This window comes from Canis lupus, chromosome 9 (genome assembly GCF_048164855.1).
Source record: "Canis lupus baileyi chromosome 9, mCanLup2.hap1, whole genome shotgun sequence".
NCBI classification, from domain to species: Eukaryota; Metazoa; Chordata; class Mammalia; order Carnivora; family Canidae; genus Canis; species Canis lupus.
The window spans coordinates 41,555,215-41,577,347 of record NC_132846.1 but is presented as its reverse complement, the minus strand read 5'-3'; the positions used below and the strand labels follow the sequence as shown (position 1 = coordinate 41,577,347).

The following is a 22,133-nucleotide window of genomic DNA, read 5'->3' as shown; positions in this document are numbered from 1 at the left end:
ACCCACAGCTAGACAGAGGTGACCCCAGGGCTCAGCCCTAGGCTTTCTGACTATAATTCAGGAGGGAGGCCTGGGCTCTGCCCCTTGCTCAAAGCTGCTGTCTCCAGGCTCTAGGCCTCAGGCAGACTCTGGGGCAGGCGGTCTTAACCTTCACAAAATAATACTGACCCCTTCACAGAATAATGTTTTTAAATACACAAAGTCAAATACATAGAGTTTCAAGGAAATCCAATTATACTGAAGTAGAAAAAAATTTTTAATCAAATGTGCCATATAGTGTTATACAAGTGCTTCTTTATTAACTCATCCAGTGCTAACAGCTGATCTAATAATGTTTGCAATTTCAAAGCAGTGATCAGTGTAAATTATATTTTAAGGTACATGTAACAATAGCAATATCATATGGAAATATCTTTAATTTTTGATAGTAACAAAGACACAGGTACTGCCAATACTATTATGGTTTATTGCCCACATTTATAATTGAAGAAAATACTTAATTTCAGAAAAAGTTTAGTGAAAACAAAGATGTCATTTTTTTTCCCCATCCACAGAATCTTTGAATTTTATCCATGGAATCTCTAGGACCACTCACTTAGGACTTCTGAATCTGGGGGCTTCAAAATGCTCAGACTGGATCCTCCTTTCCAATGCAGGCAAATGGACTACTTGCAGGGTGCATCAAAATCTTATCTCTAACCTTCCTCCTACAAGACCAAAGGAGGAAATTTGAGATTGCTGGCTTGGATTAAACAAAGAGACTTAGAAACATTTTTATGGCCATGATGGTCAACTTGCAAACTCAGCTTCCATGTGTGTTCCCACTACAAAGCCTGAAGTCATTGACTTTTCTAAGTACCCCATGATAACGACCATAGGCATCCTCGAGGAAGTTCGTCTAAGTATATCCTTTGATAGTCAGAGGCTCCTGGTTTCTCCTTTGGTTTTCATTTTAAACCTTCACTTCCATAACCGATCCTCACAATATTTCATTCTGATAGCTCAGAGAATAGTGTGATCATCGTTGCTCTTTAGGTGGAAAAAATGAGGTACGAAGTGATTGAGCAACTATCCCAAGGTCATATATTTCACTGCAGAGAGGAGCACTCAGGACTCCTAACTTTCAAACCCTGCTCACTATTTAGAAATTTGAGGTGGAGGGGTGGAGAAGACAGGCACAAAGGAAATGAGGCCGGGGAAATCAGACCAACTGGTGTGCATTTAATAGGAATGTGCTTAAAGTTTCCAGTATAAATACTTGAAAAAGAGAAAAGCAAGAAAGGTGACCCTGAAGATTTGTCATTTCAAATTTCAAGGATCACACTGCACATGGCTCTGTGCCCAGACCTAGCAGCAGCTCCTGGCTTGAGGGAGATGTTGGATGTCTCTGAGCTCCTCTGGACAGATTTATAGTAATTTCTTGATGTACCCAAGCAGAGTGCCTGTCCCAAATCATTCCAGAAATCATATAAGAGAACAAATAGGGGAAATGGCGTTTATACCAACTCACCCTTGAGTAAATCACTTTATTATTTTTCTCAAGTATCATATGATGGGTGAGAAAATTGTTGAAAGCCTGTTTTTCCTTTCATCATTAGTCTTAGCCCATTAACTGAATGATAAACAAGAATTTAATTAAAAGCCATTGTCAGATTTAAAACTCATGACACACACCAGAAATAAGCTCAGTAGTTGAAAGGATCACAGTATAGAGTAGCAGGGGGAATTCTAAGAAAGGTATTAAAGTGGAAATTCATTCGCTCCAGTGGAGAAACCCCAAATACTTGATTTTAACCTGTCAAGGATCCTCCATTTGCTTTTTATCTAGTGATAGACTCAGAGGTTCTTGAGTATTTGAAGCAATCCATCACCCATTGTCCTACTTCTCTCTCTGGGCATTTAGCAAAGAAAGTCTGGAGCTAAAATATGAACATATAATTTGTGTGTGATATAAATAAAAACCAAAATGGCTTTTCTAAGCTTTGGTATATGACTGTCACCAGTATCACCGCTCAGATTCCTTCAGGATTTTTTTTTAATTCAATAGAAAATACACCTGTTTCCAAGGTTTAATCACAAAAAAGTAATACCACATTCCCATTGGAGGAAAGAGGGAGGTACAGTGGAGAAATAACAAGGACTTGCCCAGTGGCCTGGGAGGCACTTGTCAGACTTGCCACAGTGCAGAAAGAGGACAAAACTGCAAGGTGATTCTTCCTCCTAGGCTGGTGGGAAGAGCAATGGACATGGACGAGTCGCAGGAAAGGGCCTAGGGAAAGTGGAAATGGAGTTGGTTATGAAAGCCCGTCTGAGAGTCTGTGCCTGCCAAATACACGATGGTGACCACCACCTTCACCATAGCAGAAGGCGCCTAAAGAGCCCAGACACAGCCCTAAGCCCTTCCTGTCGCACGGCCTCTACCAGTGGGAGATTGCTGTAAGAGCTAGAACCCCACAGACCGGTTCAGCTTTGTTTGTCTGGTTGCATCTGCTGTTACTGTTGTTGCTTCTCCTTTCTGGTCTCCTCCATGGGAAATGGTGAAATGCCTGCCTCAGATCAGCAACCCTCATTACCCAAAGAATGATGCTCGAAGCCATTGTATACCTAGGATGGTGGTTATAAGTCACTGGGACACAGAAAAGCATATCGATATGTGGGAGAATGTCAGGGACAACATTCTAGGGATAATATGAAGAACATTTTACTTTTTTTTTTAAAGTAAACCATCAACGAATTTCATTGTGTTATGGGAAATTTCTTGCCACACCCCTTCGCAGGCGTGACTCTTGATATCTCCATGAGTCACTGCCTTAGACATTGGGAAGCAGCTTCAGGTCCAGCATTAGATACTTCAGCCCTCATCGTGCAAAGCTGATGATATTGGCGGGAGTCAGCCTGACTTGCAGACCACAGCGTAGCAGTGCTGGTCTGCTCCCTCTGACCTGTTACCCAGAGGCGAATGTTGAAAGCCTGCTGCAGAGAGATGCTGGAGGACTTAAGGGGCAGTTCTGTGGACCAATGGCTCCTTGTGACAAGCTTCAAATGCTCCTGGGTTTGTAATAAAGAGAAGCCAAGACCTGCAAACTTCTCTCACCCTGTATGACCTTCCTTGACCTTCTCTCTCTCTCTCTCTCTCTCACACACACACACACACACACACACACACCACCTACTCATAAACTGCATCCCCACAGCCCCATGCCCCCACATTCTACTGCTCAACTTTGGGCATACAGAAGTCTCGAGGGAAAGCCAAAGAAACAACAAAGAGAAGTTTGAAATCAGTGAATGGCTTTATTGCTCAGTGTTTAACCTCAGCATCTCCCAGGCAGGCAACTCTCATTCCCCATTTGCTTTTTACCCTGAGGAATCTGAAGTTTAATGAGGTTCGCACAAGAAAAACTCATAAAACCACAGCTGCCCACTGAGTCCTTCATGCTGGGGTGGGGGCAGGGCAGGGAGCTTAATTGCAGCCATCTCCAGAGAGCCTGCAAAGGGGGAGCCTTAAGGAAACTAAACGTAGCTTCCCAAATTATCTCTGCTTCCTTTCAATGGTTTCCAATGGTCTCCTCGGTTTCCTCTGCGAGGGAGTAGAGAAGCTTCCTGAATAATTCAGTAGTTAATGTGATGCAGCTCATCATCAAACTTGACCAGAGTCAGTTCTGGGATCACAACATTTCAGGCAGTGTTGGCAAAGCGAGGCCAGCTTCACTTGAACCAAGACTTGATGGGTTGTCCCAGAGGAGGACCCCTAGAAGGTGAGGAGGAATATTAATTAGAAATTCAAGAAGAAGGCATTTCCCTTCCCAAGGGACCATACTGAGCTATAGCCCTTAAAGACACACTGAAAAAATCTGTGTCAACATTTCCCTGGGCACAGAGGCATGGCCTCAGGGAGACACTGAGCCTCCTCCCATGAGGGGCATTGATGCCTTACAATGACACTGTGTTTGGGGCATGATCAGCTTTGTCATGGTTGATTTCATGATTTAGATTGATACGAAGTAAAATCAGAGATGGTAACTACAGCAGGGCACTTGGCTGGTTGAACCAAGGGTTCAGATGTAGACAGTTCCCCAGCTCAGGAAGCTATTTGAATACATTTAGCACTTGTTTGGTAGTTGAGGGCTATATTGCTTTGTTCTTGGGGGAAAGGGTGGGATTAGGGTGGGGAGAGAGAGAATTGAGGAGTAGAAAGGAAAAGGAAGCCCAGGGGAAGGCTTGATACCTCTCTCTGTTCAGAATCTTTGACTTTCCAACATAATACAAACCTGGCAGGCCAAGGGATATTTGAGATTATCAGAGCTATGTTTTTGCAGAGAGAAAAGAAAGTGCAGAAAGCAGGGAGAGTCAGGGTGGGCCCTTCAGTGCAGTTGGGGAGCTGGAGGAAGGAGGGGCAGCGAGGTGGGGAGGTGGGAAGGCCCAGGAGGCCCAGGAGGCCTAGGAAGGCCAGCCTTCACTACACACAGGGTGGAGACATACTTCCCCCACTCCCTCCCAGGAGTCATTTCCTGCCCTCTGAAAATCCATTTTCAAGAAAACATTCATTTTCATAATGCTGACAAGGTACATTGGGGACACAACTAAAAAAGAAAATTTAATTTCTATGACTAATCTTTGATAGTAATTGTGATATGAATATTTATTGAAAATAAAATTTATTTATTTATTTATTTATTTTATGATAGTCACAGAGAGAGAGAGAGAGAGAGAGGCAGAGACACAGACAGAGGGAGAAGCAGGCTCCATGCACTGGGAACCTGACGTGGGATTCGATCCCGGGTCTCCAGGATCGCGCCCTGGGCCAAAGGCAGGCGCTAAACCGCTGCGCCACCCAGGGATCCCGAAAATAAAATTTAAAAGAAATACTGGCAAGCTATTAAATGTGAATTCCTCAAGTGGCCTCTTTTAGGAGATCCAGACAGGCCTCCATGACCAGCAGCGACACCCACCCCCTTGCTGAGGTGGGTATGCAAGCTTATCTGTGGTAAGCTTGGCTGGCCTTCTCCCCCCTGTGATCCACTGAACTGTCCCATCAGCTGACACTGGTGCCCACATGCCACCACAGTATAGTCCCCAACAAACATCAATCTCATTTTTCTTCTTATTTTTCCAAGAATTTTTATAACTGGCTTTAGGAATGAGGGGCACGTCAGAGGCAATAACACTTTACCCCACTGTAGATAACTCACTCTTGGCATAAACTGGTTTGAATATGATCCCTAACCATCCCCCACCCATCCTCACCCCACCCCACTATCCCCCAACCCCGCTTCTTTTTTTCCAGATCATCTTCGCTTTTCACCTTCCCTTCTCTGCCACCTGTCACTTCTCCCCTTACTCAAGCCTAAGTCCACGAAATATTCTTGTATTTGGTCACTACCTGTTTGAGATGATACCTTGGCAAAGAGACTATCAGGACCAGATGTGTTAACTTCACAACTCCAGAGCCAAGGCATGTGGTTTCCTGTGTCTGGAATAATGAAGTGTCGGTGTCATTGTGAGTAAAGTCAAAAAAGTGTTTTGGGCAGGAGGACCACATTCTTCATTTGACAAATCTGGTATCCAAGCAAAAGACATGACCCTGGGAGATTCCAGGAACCGCAAGATGATAGTCATGTCTAATGGATGCCCCAGTCACGGGACCCCTGTGCTCTGTCTTCCTGATTTGAGAAAAACATTAGGGAGAAAATACAAGAATGTATCATTTTTGAATACTAATAAGCGCTTGTCCTTGGTCAAGTACAGAAAGCAGAACTTAGCATAACACTGACCTCCGGATTTTTAGCTACCAAAACCTTTAAGGAGTCTCACAGATCAAAGAGACAAGCCGGAACCCTCTGCCAAAGTGGCGCTAATAGGGAAAGAGCAGAAGGGACAGAAGATCTGCTGAAGAAGAGCAAATAGACAATATATTATTGCAACCATCATGGTGGAGAGACAAGGAAGATAGTAAGAAGAAGAGGAGAAAACGTGGCTGGCTGGCAAAAGAGACTGAGGCCAAGGACGTTTACATGGGAATCGGGGGCAAAGGAGAGGCAGCAGCTGAGAGAGGAGCGGCAGGATTGTTGAGAGGAAAACAGGAAAAACCAGCCAGGGGCCCAGGTTCCAGCTCAGCTGTCCTCCAGTCCATCCTCCCCCTGGGTGTCTGCCCCCCGGGACCGCTTAGCTTCCCGATGGGTGATGGGTGCGCTCGCTCCCCTGCCTGCAGAGCCCGTCCCCTCTGCCAGCTGCAGGACTCCTACACAGCCTCCTAGGACCACCCGCTCTTCCTCCGATTGGCACTCCCTTAGCATGCAGCCATCAAAGAAGAGTTTAAATATATTTTTTTAAATATCAGTGAGGGTGACAAAACATGAGAGACACCTAACTCTGGGAAACGAACAAGGGGTGGTGGAAAGGGAGGTGGTTGGGGGGTTGAGGTGACTGGGTGATGGGCACTGAGGGGGACACTTGACGGCATGAGCACTGGGTGTTATGCTATATGTTGGCAAACTGAACTCCAATAAAAATTTTTTTTTAAATAAAAGTAAAAAAAAAAAATAAAAAAAAGAGTTTAAATAGTTCTTTCTACCAAGAACATGCACCGTGGGATGTCGTTACCGTTTTGCACTGATTATTTGGCTACACCTCTTTTGCGTAACAGATTATAAACTCTTTAGGATGAGAACTGTGTCCAACTGATCTTTATATTCCCAATACCCAGTGCGGTTTCTAACACACAATAGGTCTCAAGAAATATTTATGGAACAGGTAAGAACGTTAAGCGGAATATTAGAAATCATAGGCCTCCAGAGACTAGTCCTGCCATTTTTAACAGGTTTTTGATATATAATCCACATACAGTACAACTCATGCATTTACAGGGTGCAATTCAATGCTTTTTAATGTATTCACGGGATGGTGCACCCATCACTGCAATCTGATTTAAAACATTTTCATCTTGCATTAAAAATCCCGTTAACAATCAATCCCCATTCCCGCCTCCCCTTGCTCATCTCCTTCTCCTCCTGCCCCCATCCAAAGTAACCACTAATCTACTTGCCATCTCTATATACTTGCCTATTTGGGAAATTTCATGTAGCCTTTTGTGGCTGGCTTCCTTCACTTATCGTGTTTTCAGGATCCATCCATGTTATAACATGTATTACTACTTTATTGTTTTTTATGTCCAAATAATATTCCATTCCATTGTATGGACATACCACATTTGGATTATCTGTTCACAGCCAGTGACGGACAAGCTGGAACACCATATCAGAAAGAAAGGTGATCGTACCTTTCTGGCCACCTGTCTGATTGTGTAGAAAGATCTATGTAGGCTCACGGGTCAGTCAAAAGTCAGACCCCACACCAGTTATTTATGCAGAATAAATTTATCCAGAACTGCTACCTAGATAGAAGGTTTTTACCTGGGCATCTGAAAGAACACTCAAAGAATTCTATGGTAGCACAGACACGGCCACTGCAGAAAGCAGCCCACTGCACCCCAGTGCCTTGCTGGCTGGGCTGATGGGTCTCCCTTCTCTAGCACCACTGTCTCCCTGTAATGTCCCCTACTGAACAGCTTAACAGAGAGCCTTCTGGCAAAGCAGGAATGTGCTCCAGTATCACTAAATATGATGCAGAAAGGTGGATTAGAACTGAGAAATAATAGCTTAATAGCTTGATCAGCTCATTATAGTGGTGGTTAGGGAGTGCACACGTTTAACTTTTGCTAAAACAGAAAGTTAATTGGGGTATTTCTCTTAGCCTATAATTGTTAGTTTATGCCTTTTTCTTTCCCCTTCAGCATCTCTTCCCAGCGGTGACTCGGAGCAACTATTCTGTAAAGTTTGCCAGGTAAACCCTTCAGAGACTGTTTCCATCCAGTCTTGATGCAAACAATTCCAAGAGCTGCCAAAGGGAAGCCGTGAAGCCTTGAGTTATGAATAAGCTATTATTTATTTTTTTTTAGGAATGTCTAACCAAGAGAGATATAAGCACTCTCCTCCAAACTGAAGTGTCCTTTTCCCCCCTACTACATCATAACTCTTTAGTAAAACAACCATAATGAGCATTTAACTTCTGTACTCAATAATGAAAGAGAGCTATTTAACTGCTGACGACCCTTAGAAAGGAGCAATGTGTGAATAGGTAAACTGCAGGTAGCTCTTCCATGGAGCCTGCCCTCATCCAGTAGGAGATCCCAGGTCTTCACTGGAAGTTTCTTGAACCCAAATCCCTGAGTCCAGGCTTTTGTGCATATAGGTTCTTCATCGTGCTCTCCCAAAGGTTTCTGGATTTTTTTCCCTAGCTCACCTCTGCCTCTCTCCACAATCAAAGCCAGACAGTGAAAATCAATGTATCTTTTATGTCAGGACTCATCTTTTTGCTTACATCTAAACTCTGAAAAACATAGTCCTCCTGCTGTTTTGCTTCATTTCACACACTTTTTTTAAACCTCTGTCTCCTGCATGCTTTTGGTAGGCTCACATGTTTCCCATCACATTCCTCCCTAGCTTACACTGGATGAACAGCCTAGCCTTTCTACATGCTTTCCTTCCATAAGTTATTACACACTGAGCTAGAAATACCATCATTTGCATCGGCTACATCAGGGGCTGATACTGTGTGGAGCCAAAAATCCAAAAAGAAAAGATACTCTGGAGAGCTTTTTATCACTGAGAGGGAAGCCCTGACCCAATGAAGCCTGGATTCCTCTAGAAGAGTAATATGAATGCAGGATGCTGTTTGCATAAGACATTTTCTAAAATAATCAAGATGAATTGTGAGAGTTTTGTTTTTTTATGATGCAAAGCCAATTTCAGCAAGAAAATAAGTGGTGTCGTCACATGGAGGCATACAATATGCGTGTCATTGCTGAATAGTGTTTATGCTTCTAGGGTCTGATTTGAATGATTATGGAACAGGGGAAGGAATGTTCCCCAAAGGGATGCTGGGAAGAACAAAACAATTTGTTCCCTGCACTTCTCAAATAAGCAAGAGTTTTGTGTGTGTGTGTGTATGTGTGTGTGTGTTTGTTTTTTGCTTTTTAAAGCTGAGACTCAATGCTGGTACCAATTGGAATATAATATAATATATATAAGTGGTTCTGAAAAACAATTTGGAACTAAGTATCAAGAGACTTAAAAATCTCAGCATATTTTGTCACAGTAGTTCGAATTTCATGAATCTATTCTAGGAAACAATCAGCAATGTTATTAAAGATGCATGTGAAAGAATATTCATGAAAACGTCACTTTTAATGGTAAAAAAAATATAAGTAACCTAACTACTAACTACAGAAAAGGTCAATCAACTATGACACATTTATGTGACCAAATAGTATTTGGTACTTAAAACTCATGTTACTGAGGAAAATTTAGTAACATAAAAAGGTACTAGTGATGAAATACTGTATTTTAAAAGCAGCCAATGACAGAACTGTATATGTAATTTGAAGTTGATATTGCAGAAATGAATATAATATATATAATATATGTATACGTGTGTGTGTGTGTGTCCCAAATGTTAGCTGGGTAACAAGTGAATTTAACTCTCTAGTTAGGCCCTGCTAATAATTTTCAAATTATTTTTTAAAAGAGAAAAAGTGTAGTTTAGAAATGTATTGAATTATTTGATAATAGAAAATGATACCAGTATATTTATTGTATTCTTTGAAAACTACAATCTTAGTATATCTTTCCTTACCCATAAAGCCACTGACTGGTGAACTCCAGTATCTTGCTCATCTCTCCTGTTTGTGAGGCTAATGGGTCAGCTAATGGGTCACCCTGAGATAAAGCCTGGGGGGTCAGCAGTGCAGGTGGCCCAGGGGGAGCCAGCTGTAAACTGGGCGGTCCTGAGCTACAGCTCAGAAGTGTTTGAAAACTATGGGAAAGGACTGACTTAATGTTTGAGAATTTAAGGATGAAATTATGTGTAATAATACATGTTCCTTTTGAAGAAAATTACCAAAATAACAAAAGCTGATATGTTTTCTCTTAAGCCTTGCAGAGTAAATTGGCAGCTAGGAGATATTACCAGCTCCCTTTTTTCTTTCTTTCCAGCAAACCGAGCTGATGGAGTAGATGAGAAGGAGGAATTATTTTCTAAGAAATGCTTAAATATATTAGTAACTAAGGTGTGGGGTGCTCTATTTTTTCCAGAGTTTTTCCAGACGTGTCATTTCATTTGATCAGCAAAACAGTCCATTGAGGCAGTCAAAACACATATCAAATTGTGGAAAATAAGCACAGAGGGATGATGACATTTGCCCAAAGAATCCAAAGATTATCTCTGATGACCTTGAACCCACAGTTGCCCAAGTCTTCGGCGCAGTTCCTGAGTCAATAGAAACCTACTATCATATTCCGAACCCACTCCCCAGAATAGACTAAATTAATGACCTAATATGCCTGAGGTGAGTGTCCAAAGAGCTGCAGTCTTCTCTCCTGATTCACACCATGTGCCAGAGCAGCAAGCTCTCATCTGGGCTGTGGATCCCAACTGGACCCTGGACCCTACTTTGCTAAGACTCTTACAGCCTGCCTACCTTAGACTGGCTCCATTCCCTGAAGATTGAACTGGACCTCATTTGGCTTGGAGTCCTCATGGCTCTGACCCCTTCTTACCTCTCTCTCTCTCTCTCTCTCTCACACACACACACACACACACACACACACACATGCACACACACATCATCACCACCACTGCCTCCACTATTCAGACTCTGGGTTGTTTGGAAGTTGAGTCATGACTGCTGTCACAAGGTTACAAATGTATTGAATTGCCAGAGCTATGACACAATCAGAATATGGCTCCAGGTTCTTTTTTTTTTTTTTTTTTAAGATTTTATTTATTTATTCATGAGAGACACAGAGAGAGAGGCAGAAACACAGGCCGAGGGAGAAGCAGGCTCCATGCAGGGAGCCCGACGTGGGACTCGATCCCGGGTCTCCAGGATCACGTCCTGGGCCGAAGGTGGCACTAAACCGCTGAGCCACCCGGGGTTTCCGTCTCCAGGTTCTTTCACTCCTCCTTTGTCTTCTTCTCTCCTTCCTCCTTTCTCTCCCACCACCCCCCCATCCCTTCCTTCCATTTGGTTATGTTGTCCTCAGACCTCAGGTGCTGGGGACCTGAGTTGATTAAACTGTTCCACTCACTGCACAGTGTCATCATCTGTCTGCGTGAGGTCTCCTCATTGTCTCATGAGGTGATTGATTCATTCTTATTCCCACAGCCACTCCCTTTGTCCTCTCCCACAAGGCAATGTGTTTAATGCAGACCTTTTGCTTATAAGTGATGTAACAGGATGTAAATTGTTGATCTGTACGCATCTATTTTTGACATAAACAGTTTTGACATAAACACTACTTTTTTCATGCAATATGTTTTTATGATTTGCTCATGCAGCTAGGTGCTCATCAAATCCCATACTTCTAGCTGCACCCATGAGTGTAGACTTATGACATTTATCCATCCTCTCTCACATGTACCACTGGCCAAGAAAAGCAAATGTGGGTGGAACCTGCTCTGACTTTACTCATTGCTGAACTCCATTATTCTGCTTGCCTGTACTGTCGTGATGCATGAGCGCTCTTCTAGAAAAAGTGCATGCTGAACTATGCTAAGGTTCAGTCCTCAAACGACCACCAGACTCTCAATTTCTTCTGTCTCCTAATCCCTACTAAGACAGGTTTAGTTCTGGTTGTAGCTCCACATGACGCATTGGACTCTTTTTTGCTCAGGTGAGTTTATAACAGGGGTCAGCAAACTTCTTCTGTTCAGGCCAGAGAATAAGTAGTTCAGGCTTTGAGAGTCATATAGTTGCTGTTATAACTATTCAACTCAGTCATTTTGGTGGGAAAGCAGCCAGAGACAACATATAAACAGATGGATGTGGCTGTGTGTTTCAATAAAACTTTGTTTACAAAAAGAGAGAGTGGGGTGACTCAACCATAAATTGGATTTGGCCCCGGGTCAGCTTTGGCCATGAGCCGTCATTAGCTGACCCTGTTTTATGGCCCCTGGTCTCATGAAGGAGAGACAAAAGTGATTAATTCTGGGAATGCTGGTTGTCTTACTGCCATCTCACTTGTCTCAGTCTCTTAGATTGCCTACTGGTAAAAAGCTGAGGTTATAAAACTCCCATCTACCTCCTCAAACACTGACATGTCCGTGGCTGACAGTAGACAGTCAATAAAAGCTGCCCGAATGAAAAAAAAAAATAATACATGCAAACATTTAAGTTTGATCATAAAGGTCACTAGAAACTAATCCTCTCCCCCCACCCCCCCAAAAAATCAAGATGATTTCAAGTTTATCCTATGAAGGAAACAGTTTCCTGATGGCTCAGAGACAGCCCACTCCTTGGTGAGGCAGCCTCCTGTGCCAAGCCACCAAGGATCAGCTCCTGAAATGAATTTCTCAAAGGGTAGAGTACAATGTGTTCTTTTTAAATTGCAATATTTTAATTAAGCCACTTTAATTCCCTTGTGGGCACAATATATTAAAGAAGAAAGGGAGGAGAAGGGAAAAGAAGATTGGGTTGGGGGGGAGGGAAGAGAAAGTCTAAATTTAAACCAAAAAGATGTCTTTGCAATGAATTTTCATACCCAGTGTATTCCTTCAATAAATATTTATTTTAATTAACATTTTAAAAATTGGAAATGTATTTCATTCACATGGCCAGACATTTCAAGTGGAGGTAAAATAATGCAAGAGAAGCCTTCCTTTCATCTGAGACCCTCTGTAAAACCCTATGTATTCTTCCAGAAGCATTCACAGAGTTGACAAGCCTATAAAAAAAATCCTTAATAATAAATAAAATATTTTTAAAAGGTGGGGAGACACCTGGGTGGCTCAGTCGGTTAAGTGTCTGCCTTTGGCTCAGGTCATGATCCTGGGGTCTTGGGATCGAGCCCCGTGTCAGGCTCCCTGCTCAGCAGAGAGTCTGCTTCCCCCTCTCCATGCCTTTCCCCTATCCCTCTCTCTTTTTCTCTCAAAAAGAAAGTTCCTTAATAGATGCGTATAGTTCAGGATCTTGCTTATTTCAGTTCATTCCACATCTTGGAAATGAAAAATGACCATTTTACTATTTTCCATTTATCCTCTTAGGAAGTTCTTTATAGATGCAATGTTAATGCCAAGGATCCTTGGGATTACCTTGGGCCCACCTAGAGGTAATCTCTGGGTCTCCCCAACTCAAAGTCCTTAATTTAATCACCTCTATGAAGTGTCTTTGTCTTGGGAGATAATATATTTGCAATATCTGGAGGCAAGGACATGAACATCATTGGGGGGCTATTCTTCTGCCTGCCATACCTAGTTACTCAAGAATACCTAACTCCTTGAATGGTGTTGGGTTGTTCGGTAAGAAAAAGCTATTTTTCTTTCTTTCATTCTTTCCTTCTTTCTTTCTTTCGAGTTGGTGGAAATTTGTTTCAGTCTATAAACTACAAGCGAATTGTCATTATCTATGTATTTATTTATTTTTATCATTATTTATTTTGTTGCTCAAACTGTTCCAAATTTGGCCATGGGTTGTTCCTTCAGGTGAGCTCCTGTATATTTTTTACATATCCCTATCTCTTTTCAAGCACATCTTTTTTTTTTTTTTTCTGGTACCACAAATTGTTCCAAGCTCATTTGCATTTTCTATGCTCAAGTCTTGTAATCTACCATTATTCCCATGTAACACTGTTTTCTTTAACCGGGGACACCAAAATCTGGAAACTAAATGCACTCATTGTTATTGGGGTCTTCTCAACATAGAGAATTAGGATGAAACCACACATATATATTTATACCTATATCTTTCTATCTGTACTTATTTATATTTAAAAAATCATGAGTCCCTAGCAATACTTCTGATTCCAACCCAAAATAACCACAAGGCTTATTCCAGTATTTCTGCATTCCTTATTTGTAACTTCTTTCTCCAACAGCGAGAAATCCTACTCTCATTATCTACACTTATTCAGTCCTCGTATAAACATAAAGTAGCTACAGAATTGCTAACATATCCCCATGAGAAACAGATTTACTAACTAGAGTAAAGTAATTGTGAGCAGCTCCTTTTGTCTTTAGCTTTATCAAATCCAGCCAGCATCACTGTTTTCCGAAGTTGTGCAGATGGATTTTTTTCTTTCCCTTCCTCTTCAATGTTTTTCATTTTAAAACAGGTTTATTTGTTATGGCTTGTATTCCAACTTTGACTTCTCCTACATCTTGTTTTTATTTATTTGCTTATATTTTGAGGTGTGCATAACATATCCTGATTAGAAGATCCAAGCCTGTACAAAAAGGCATACTCAAGGACGTGTCACTTGTTGCTGTCCATTACCACGTTACCAATATCCCTTCTTTCCACCACTTTCCCACCCACCATCTTAAGAGAATGGATCTCATTTATCTTTTTCTAATTCATTTGCACAACTAAGGAGATCTTGGGTGTTCTTTATATCCTTACTTTCTTATACAAAGTAGCATAGTATGGCTACTCTTTTACTCTTTGCTTTTTTCTCTTAACAGCATATCCTGTGAATCAGTTCTTACGCATCTTCTTCATTCTTTTAGACAGCTTTATAGTACTCCATTTTGTAGATCTGTCATAGCTTATTCAATCACTATTCTATGGAGAGGCCATTAGGTTGTACTCCCCCCCCCTTTTTTTAACAATTATAAACCTTGCTATAATAAATAAACTTGTACATAAGCATTTTTTGCATCATTAAGGTATATCTTCAGAAATAGGATTGCTGAACCAAAAGTCAACAGATATGTTGTTAGGTATTGCCAAATTTCTCTCCCAAAGGGTTAATTTTGTTTAATATTCTGTATGACAAAATGGAAAGCATGCACAAAGAGCATTTTTGCTGCATGCCAAGTATAATGGCTGCCTTGTAGAAAAGCCTTTGTGCAAATATTTAAATTGTGAGCTAAACTATACATTTTTTTTCTCATAAAACACCAGTTTTTATTTAAAAAAAAAAAACCCAACTGACATACCAAAAATGGTTACTTAGACTTGGGAATTTGGCAGGTATTTTCACAAGCACTAAGAAAGTGAGCTTAAGGGAGAAAATTACAGTATTTGTTGCCAATAATGAAATCCAAGGTTTCAAGCAAAAATTAGAATTTTTTAAAGCTTGTACCCATCACTGTATGTTTTCCAAAACTTAAAGATTTTTGGATGAGATTTGTGGTGATATTTACTGATGTGATTTTTGATATTGTATAATGAAATATATCTTTGGAAGAGCTACATGACTCAGTGAACCAACATATTCTAAATGATCAATTTATGTTATGAAATCATGCATACGTAAGAGATCCACTCAAAAAGCAAGATAGACCTAAGGATGTAATTTCAGATTCCACATTGCAAATAACCTTTAAGAAGTTCTCATTTATCAAGTTCTGGTGTAATACCAAAGAAGAATATCCACAATTATCTGCAAAAGCTGTTAAATGACTTCTCCTTTTTCCAAGTACATTTTTGTGTGAAGTCAGATTTTCTTCATATACTTCAACCAAGCCTAGATATCACAACAGACTACATGAAGAAGCAGCTATGAGAATTTTCTTCTAAATCAGATATTAAAGACTTGTAAAACTGTATCATTCTTATCATTTAAACATTTTTTAAATAGTTTTATCCAAGAAAATATTTTACTTATATTAACATGTAATGGTTTTATTATTGTTATTTTTGCTTTCTTTTTTTTTTTTTAAATTCGGCTAACACATATATAACACAGAATACACCATTTGAACAATTTTCAAGCACACAATTTTGTGATACTAATGACATCACTCCAAACAGAAACTCTGTGCCCATTAAGCTATGACTTCCCATTCTCCTCCTCCCTTAGTCCTAGCTAACTGGTGCCCTCTTGCTTTTCCTCACTATGAATTTGCCTTTTCTAGATATGCCATACAATAGAATTATGTAATTTTTTTTCTTTTACTTGACATGCTTTCCAGGTTCATCCCTGTCATAGCACGTATCAAACTTCATTCCTTTTTAGGGCTGAATAATATTCCATTGTAAGTACATAAGACATCTGTTTATCCATTCCCTTATTGATGGACATTTGGGTCATTTTCACCTTTTGGCTATTGCAAAAAATGCAAAAATGCTGCAATGAGCATTGGTTTACAAGTATCTGTTTGAATCCCTGATTTCAATTCTTTGGTGTATATATACCCAGGAGTAGAATTATTGGATCATATGGTAATTCTATGGTTAGCTCTTTGATGAATTATTCACAATGAGTTACTTATGAATGAGAATACAAACATTTAAAAAATTTCCGCTTTAATGTCTACTATAGTAAGCATTGATAGGTATAATCCACACAAACAAAAGGTACTTGGGGTCCTCAATAATTTTTGCTGGTGTAAAGGTTCCTGAGATGAAAAATTGTTCGGCCAGAGAAGTACATCCTCTGGGCAGCTGAAGCCCAGGTATGTCAATTCTTGACACCCAGAGGAGAACCCAAAGTAGCAATAGAACTTTGTTGACTCAGTCTCTCCAGCTTTTATTTTCCTATCAGTTTTGTGTTTTGTTTTGTTTTCTTTCATTTGTGTGTTTTGTTTATGGCTGAGAAGTTATTACCCAATGGTGGAAGCAATGATTGGGAATTTGATTTTATAGTCTAGTCATTTAATGATCTCTGTAAATTAATTAATAAATTATATTTTTATAAATAAAAATATAAAATTATATTTTTTGTTATGTAAAGAGATGATAGAGAATTTGGTTGATTAGGCTTGTTTGTCTATTTGTTTATTTCAAGCTCAAACAATTTTGCACCCACCAAGAAGGAAAACAGCTCTTCAATATCTATACCAATGAATGTTTGTCTTTCTTTCTTTTCTTTCTTCTTCTTTCTTTCTTTCTTTCTTTCTTTCTTTCTTTCTTTCTTTCTTTCTTTCTCTCTCTCTCTCTCTTTCTTTCTCTCTTTCTTTCTTTCTTTCTTTCTTTCTTTCTTTCTTTCTATTGATTTTATTTATTTGAGAGAGAGAGAGAGAGATAGCACGAGCAGGGGAGAGGTAGAAGCAGACTCCATGCTCAACATGGAGCCTGATGTGGAGCTCGATCCCAGGACCCCAAGATCATGACCTGAGCCAAAGGCAAATGCTTAACTGACTGAGCCATGCAGATGCCCCAGTGTTTGTGTTTCTATGCATGTTATGTCTCAACGTGGCAAAAACTACAGACTTGAAGTTCTAAGCTTACTTTGTGTCTATATGTTGATGTGTCCATTGTTCAGACTTTTAACTCCTGTAAGTGTGATATATTTTTACCTTGAGACAGTCTTTATAAATTACATTATCAATTATTTTAAAGAATCTCTGTTCTGATTGACTTAAAGAGAAAAGTAAGTGCTTATATAAATCAAATACTCTTAAAATTTTAATATGAGAGGATTGAATTTCTAATTCTTTAAACGTGCTACACTAAGAAAAAAATCCTGAAAGAAACTAATTCAAAGATATTTTAAGAAACCAAGTTCATATAATTAAGGTAAACATTTGGCAAATAAAACTAATTTAATATGTATGGTTTAATAGGACAGTTATGCCCTCTTTGATCTTCCAGTGTTGATAATAAAAGCATACATTTCATTCTATTTGGGTGTATTTTTCGTATGGTTATACAGGTTACTGATTAAATAAACTAACAATACTCTTATAAAATGTGAATTTGTGTTCAACAAAATTGAATTATGATTTTCATAATTTTATTTCAAGAAAAATTGTTCTGTAGCATGTTGGCATAAAGATGACTTCCAAGATTCCTAGGTAGCTTAAAACCCTGAGCGGTATTAAATTGAGTTAATGAATGGATAGTCATTGAATATCTAGATAATTCCTAAAATAAGATAAAATGCTGAAACATATAATGAATTATATGCTCTAGAGGGACTATATCTATGGGTCATGTTAGTGTGCATATTTATTTTTGCTACCTTAAGAACATATAAAAGAGAAATGCATGGCTACATAAAAGTTTTTCATTCATGAGCTTTTCTAGCTTGCTGTCATGCTGGCATATGGCAAAGTTCTCAATTATCACCACATACCCACTTTTCTCTATGAATGAGAAGTTAGTTGCTTTTTATTAAAAGTTATAATATGTGTAGTTGCACCTACACTTAGGAGCAATAGTGACAGAGAAATCCAATTGCATAAATACTTTGATTTTTCAAAGAAAAAGAGTAGTTTTATCCTAAAGAATCAATCCTCAGTTTGTTGGTCTCCAGATCATTCTACTCTTCAGACTTGTTGAGGACCCCAAAGGGCTTCTGCATATGTGGGTATAACTATCAATATCATATTAGCAATTAAAACTGAGAATTTTAAGGATACTGGTCTATTATTTAATTTGAGGAGGGTAGTAATGAACAAATTGCATGTTTACATAAATGACATCTCAGAATTATAAAACATTTTGTTTTGATCTCCTAAGATCTATTATAATGCGAAGTGTCAACTTCTTCCAGAATATGAAAGAAGATAATGAAACGAAAAATTCAGAATGTGAATTCTATTTAGCTTTGCTAATAATACCTGAATCTTAAAAGAAGTTATGAAATATGTTAAAATCATAGCAAATTTCACTCTGTTTTGATGCGTTTGCTTACCTGGTTTATTGAGAATGCCTTTGTTTACTATGTGAATGGTGAAATTTTTTTCATTTTCTATGTAAATCACCTAGAGAGAAAAGATTTTGCATCTTACTGGAATAATTTTCTGTTTTATGTGGACTTTATTATGTTTTTGATTATTTAAAGAGAAAAAAAGAACAAATTTTCCTTTTTATGAAAGTAAGGTTCTTTCTAATTGCAGTGTCATCCATGTATATTTTTTAAAATATTTATTGTCACTTTGATTAAGTAGGAAATCAAATAATATTTCTCAGACATCTATGAGCCTATTTTAATCAGTCGTCTAAACTCCTCTGACAACTTTTGTAAATTGTGCCTCCTCAAAATGAGATCCTAAATGTAGAAAAAAATCAAAACTGTCAGGATGTTTTCTACACTTAAAGCCATCTTTGAGATTTTCCAGAGAACCCTTAGAAAAACTCACAATTTTTTTTTTTTTTTTTTTTTTTTACTTTATAAAAAGAAAAGTCCTACAAATAATTAGGTTTGTTTGATATGTGACTATGGTGAGAGTTTTTTGGGAAGAACTGTCAGCAGAGACACTCAGCCTGCCCTGGGTTAAATTGGTATAAATAAAATGATATTTTATTTAATAAATACTTTAAAAAGTGTATGCTTTGTGGGACATCCCTGGAAATATGTCAGTGTTCTGGATTCCTATAATATGTTTTGGCCCCAGTGAAAACACTGATCAAAACTCTTAAGAAATAGTTTCTTTCAAGTTTTCCTATATTTATTAGTGTCCTGGAGATGCTTTGCCTAATATATGAAGGCCACAGCAGTATGGGGTTATCAGTCATAAATAGGTATTATTTGAAATACTTAGTCAAACTTTATTTCTTTAATTTGAATCTAGAGGCTTCTAGGCCATTGGTTCTCAGTCAGAAATGTACATCATTGAATATTACCCATGGAATATGGTAAATGAATGGCAATGTAAATGCTCATTTATATTTTTTATAAAAATAAGATCCAGATTTACTGACACTCTTTACTTGATATTTTTGGTGCACTCTTGGTAAATTGTGTATATTATGTCTCAGGATTACTATATGCTCTATCTCAAGATTCTTTTCCTTTACAAAATTATATTCATACATTTTGATAAACCAAATGCAGTATTCACTGGTTTCTTTGGAAAGAAGCTTAGCTTAGAGATGGTTGTCTAAATTTTTTAAATGATTTTATTATCTTTGTTTTGCTTATCATGAGATCTTCTTCATTTCAAAATTATCAGTGATAAATTAACCACAGCCATTCTGAATCTTTGTTATCTACAAACAGTTTTTGTTTTAAGCTAATCTCATCTCTGAGGTGATGCTATGAGGGAAGGGTCAGACTTATGTCTTGAACAAAGGCCAGTCTCAGAGTCTCATTGAAAAGGACTTTACCAGGTCCTTCAATTGATGGACATTTCAAATAACAGACTCTTAGGTGCAGACTTAAGAAGTGACATCCCTTAGATAACTTTCAGACTGTATCAGTGATCCGAGTCAAGGTTTACAAAACTCTTTTCAGTTCCCAAGATCCAGTAGAACAAGAATTAACTATCAGACTAAATAAACCAAAAAGGGAAATTTTATTATGGTTATCTGGAATACTGCTCATTTAAAAAAAATTATCTTCCAGATCTATAAGAAAGCCATTTCTCTTTCCTTTTACACTTCTATAACACAATTTAGTAAATTCTGCTTTTGTAAACAGAAACAGATTTTAAGTGGGGCACCTGGGTGGCTCAGTGGTTGAGTGTCTGCCTTTGGCTTTCCTCGTGATCCCAGGGTCCAGAGATTGAGTCCTGTATTGAGTCCCTGCAGGGAGCCTGCTTCTCCCTCTGCCTATGTCTCTTCCTCTCTCTGTGTTTCTTTAGAATAAATGAATAAAATCTATTAAAAAAAATAAACAGATTTTAAGTGATATCTGATTCTCACTGGGTCCCCAGAACTCAGAAACACTAAAGAATCTCCTCACTTTTCATGGCAATACAGTTATTTGAATAGTTTGCAGCCTTCCTTTTTACCAGGATATAATTGCACACATTGATTATGCAATATGGGCCTTATCTGAAGGGTCATTTAGTCAGATATGCCCACCACTTTGTTTTAGCTGTACTTACAGAACTCCAAAACTCAGGAAAGCTAGCCTGGCTCCTGGCTGGCAGGCTCCCAAGCCTTTCAGGTGGTTAGGAAGGGCACTTCTAGCAGACCAGGAACTATAGGATATTTAGGGAACTTAAGAAGAGAAGAATTCACCTAAATTCATAGGTATAGCAGTAAAATTCAGTGGAGACCATTTCTTAGAACTGGTTTCCTAGTCTCAAAATAATAAGTAGTAGAGGCTTTTAAATCCATCTGAGATTTCTTTTGAAAATTCTCAGACAGAAGTTAATTTTATGACATTAGCAGTTGTTCAATACTATATAGCTCAAGATTTACAAAGCAAACTTAAGGAAGCCTATATGTTTATGAATATCCTTGCTGCATTTACGTAAACAATCAAGCCAATCAAGCCAAACTTAATTGAAATCAATCTTGGTATACCTGGATGGCTCAGTTGGATAAGCAACACTCTTGGTTTCAGCTCAGGTCATGATCTCAGGGTCATGAATCAAGCCCCATGTCAGGCTTCACACTCAATGTGGAGTCTGCTTGAGATTCTCTCTCCTTCTGTCCCTCCCCCTGCTTTCATGTGCTCTCAGTCTCAAAATAAATTTAAGAAGAAAAAAGAAAAAGAAATCAATTTTATTTTGTGGTCAAGAACAATCTTTCCTTGAGATTCTATAATCATGAGAAATGAAGAGAGACTATCAGAAAAAAATTGTGACAGGGGAATCCCTGGGTGGCTCATCAGTTTAGTGCCTGCCTTTGGCCCAGGGTGTGATCCTGAGGTTCTGGGATCGAGTCCCACATCGGGCTCCCTGCATGGAGCCTGCTTCTCCCTCTGCCTGTGTCTCTGCCTCTCTCTCTATCTCATGAATAAATAAATATTTTTTTTAAAAAAGAAAAATTGTGACAGACTTTGAAATGTACCAAAGAGGGGCACCTGGGTGTCCCAGTCAGTTTAGCATCTGACTCTTGGTTTCAGCTCAGGTTGTGATCTGAGGGTTGTGAGATTGAGCCCCAAGTTGGGCTCCACACTCAGCAGGATCTGCTTAGGATGGGACTTTCTCTCCCTTTTCCTCTGTGCACCTCTCCCTCACCCCTACTCATGTGTACTCTCTCTCTTTCTCCCAAATAAGTAAATAAATCTGAAAGGAAGAAAGGAAGGAAAGAAGGGAGGGAGGGAGGGAGGGAGGGAGGGAGGGAGGGAGGGAGGGAGAGAGAGAGAGAAAGAGAGAGAGAGAAAGAAAAAGAAAGAAAGAAAGGAAAAAGAAAGAAAGAAGAAAGAGAAAGAAAGAAAGAAAGAAAGAAAGAAAGAAAGAAAGAGAAAGAAAGAAAGAAAGAAAGAAAGAAAGAAAGAAAGAAAGAAAGAAAG

At 39.1% G+C, this 22,133-nt stretch overlaps 1 long non-coding RNA gene across 15 annotated transcripts in view; it reads right to left on the bottom strand.

Moving 5' to 3' along the window:
* Positions 1–3,274: 3,274 nt before the first annotated feature.
* LOC140640115 (uncharacterized) overlaps positions 3,275–22,133 on the bottom strand; it is a 37,386-nt gene continuing 18,527 nt past the window's right edge. For 2 of the 15 annotated variants that reach the window (XR_012036763.1, XR_012036766.1), the window contains 4 exons: positions 21,200–21,358; positions 20,389–20,545; positions 18,639–18,708; positions 3,275–3,751 (listed from right to left, as the gene is read on the bottom strand). This is a non-coding gene — a long non-coding RNA (uncharacterized lncRNA). Of the gene's footprint in view, positions 3,752–10,996; positions 12,783–18,638; positions 18,709–20,388; positions 20,546–21,199; positions 21,359–22,133 lie in introns of those variants that run through there. The other 13 variants (XR_012036764.1, XR_012036767.1, XR_012036769.1 and 10 more) reach the window with 10 other exon arrangements.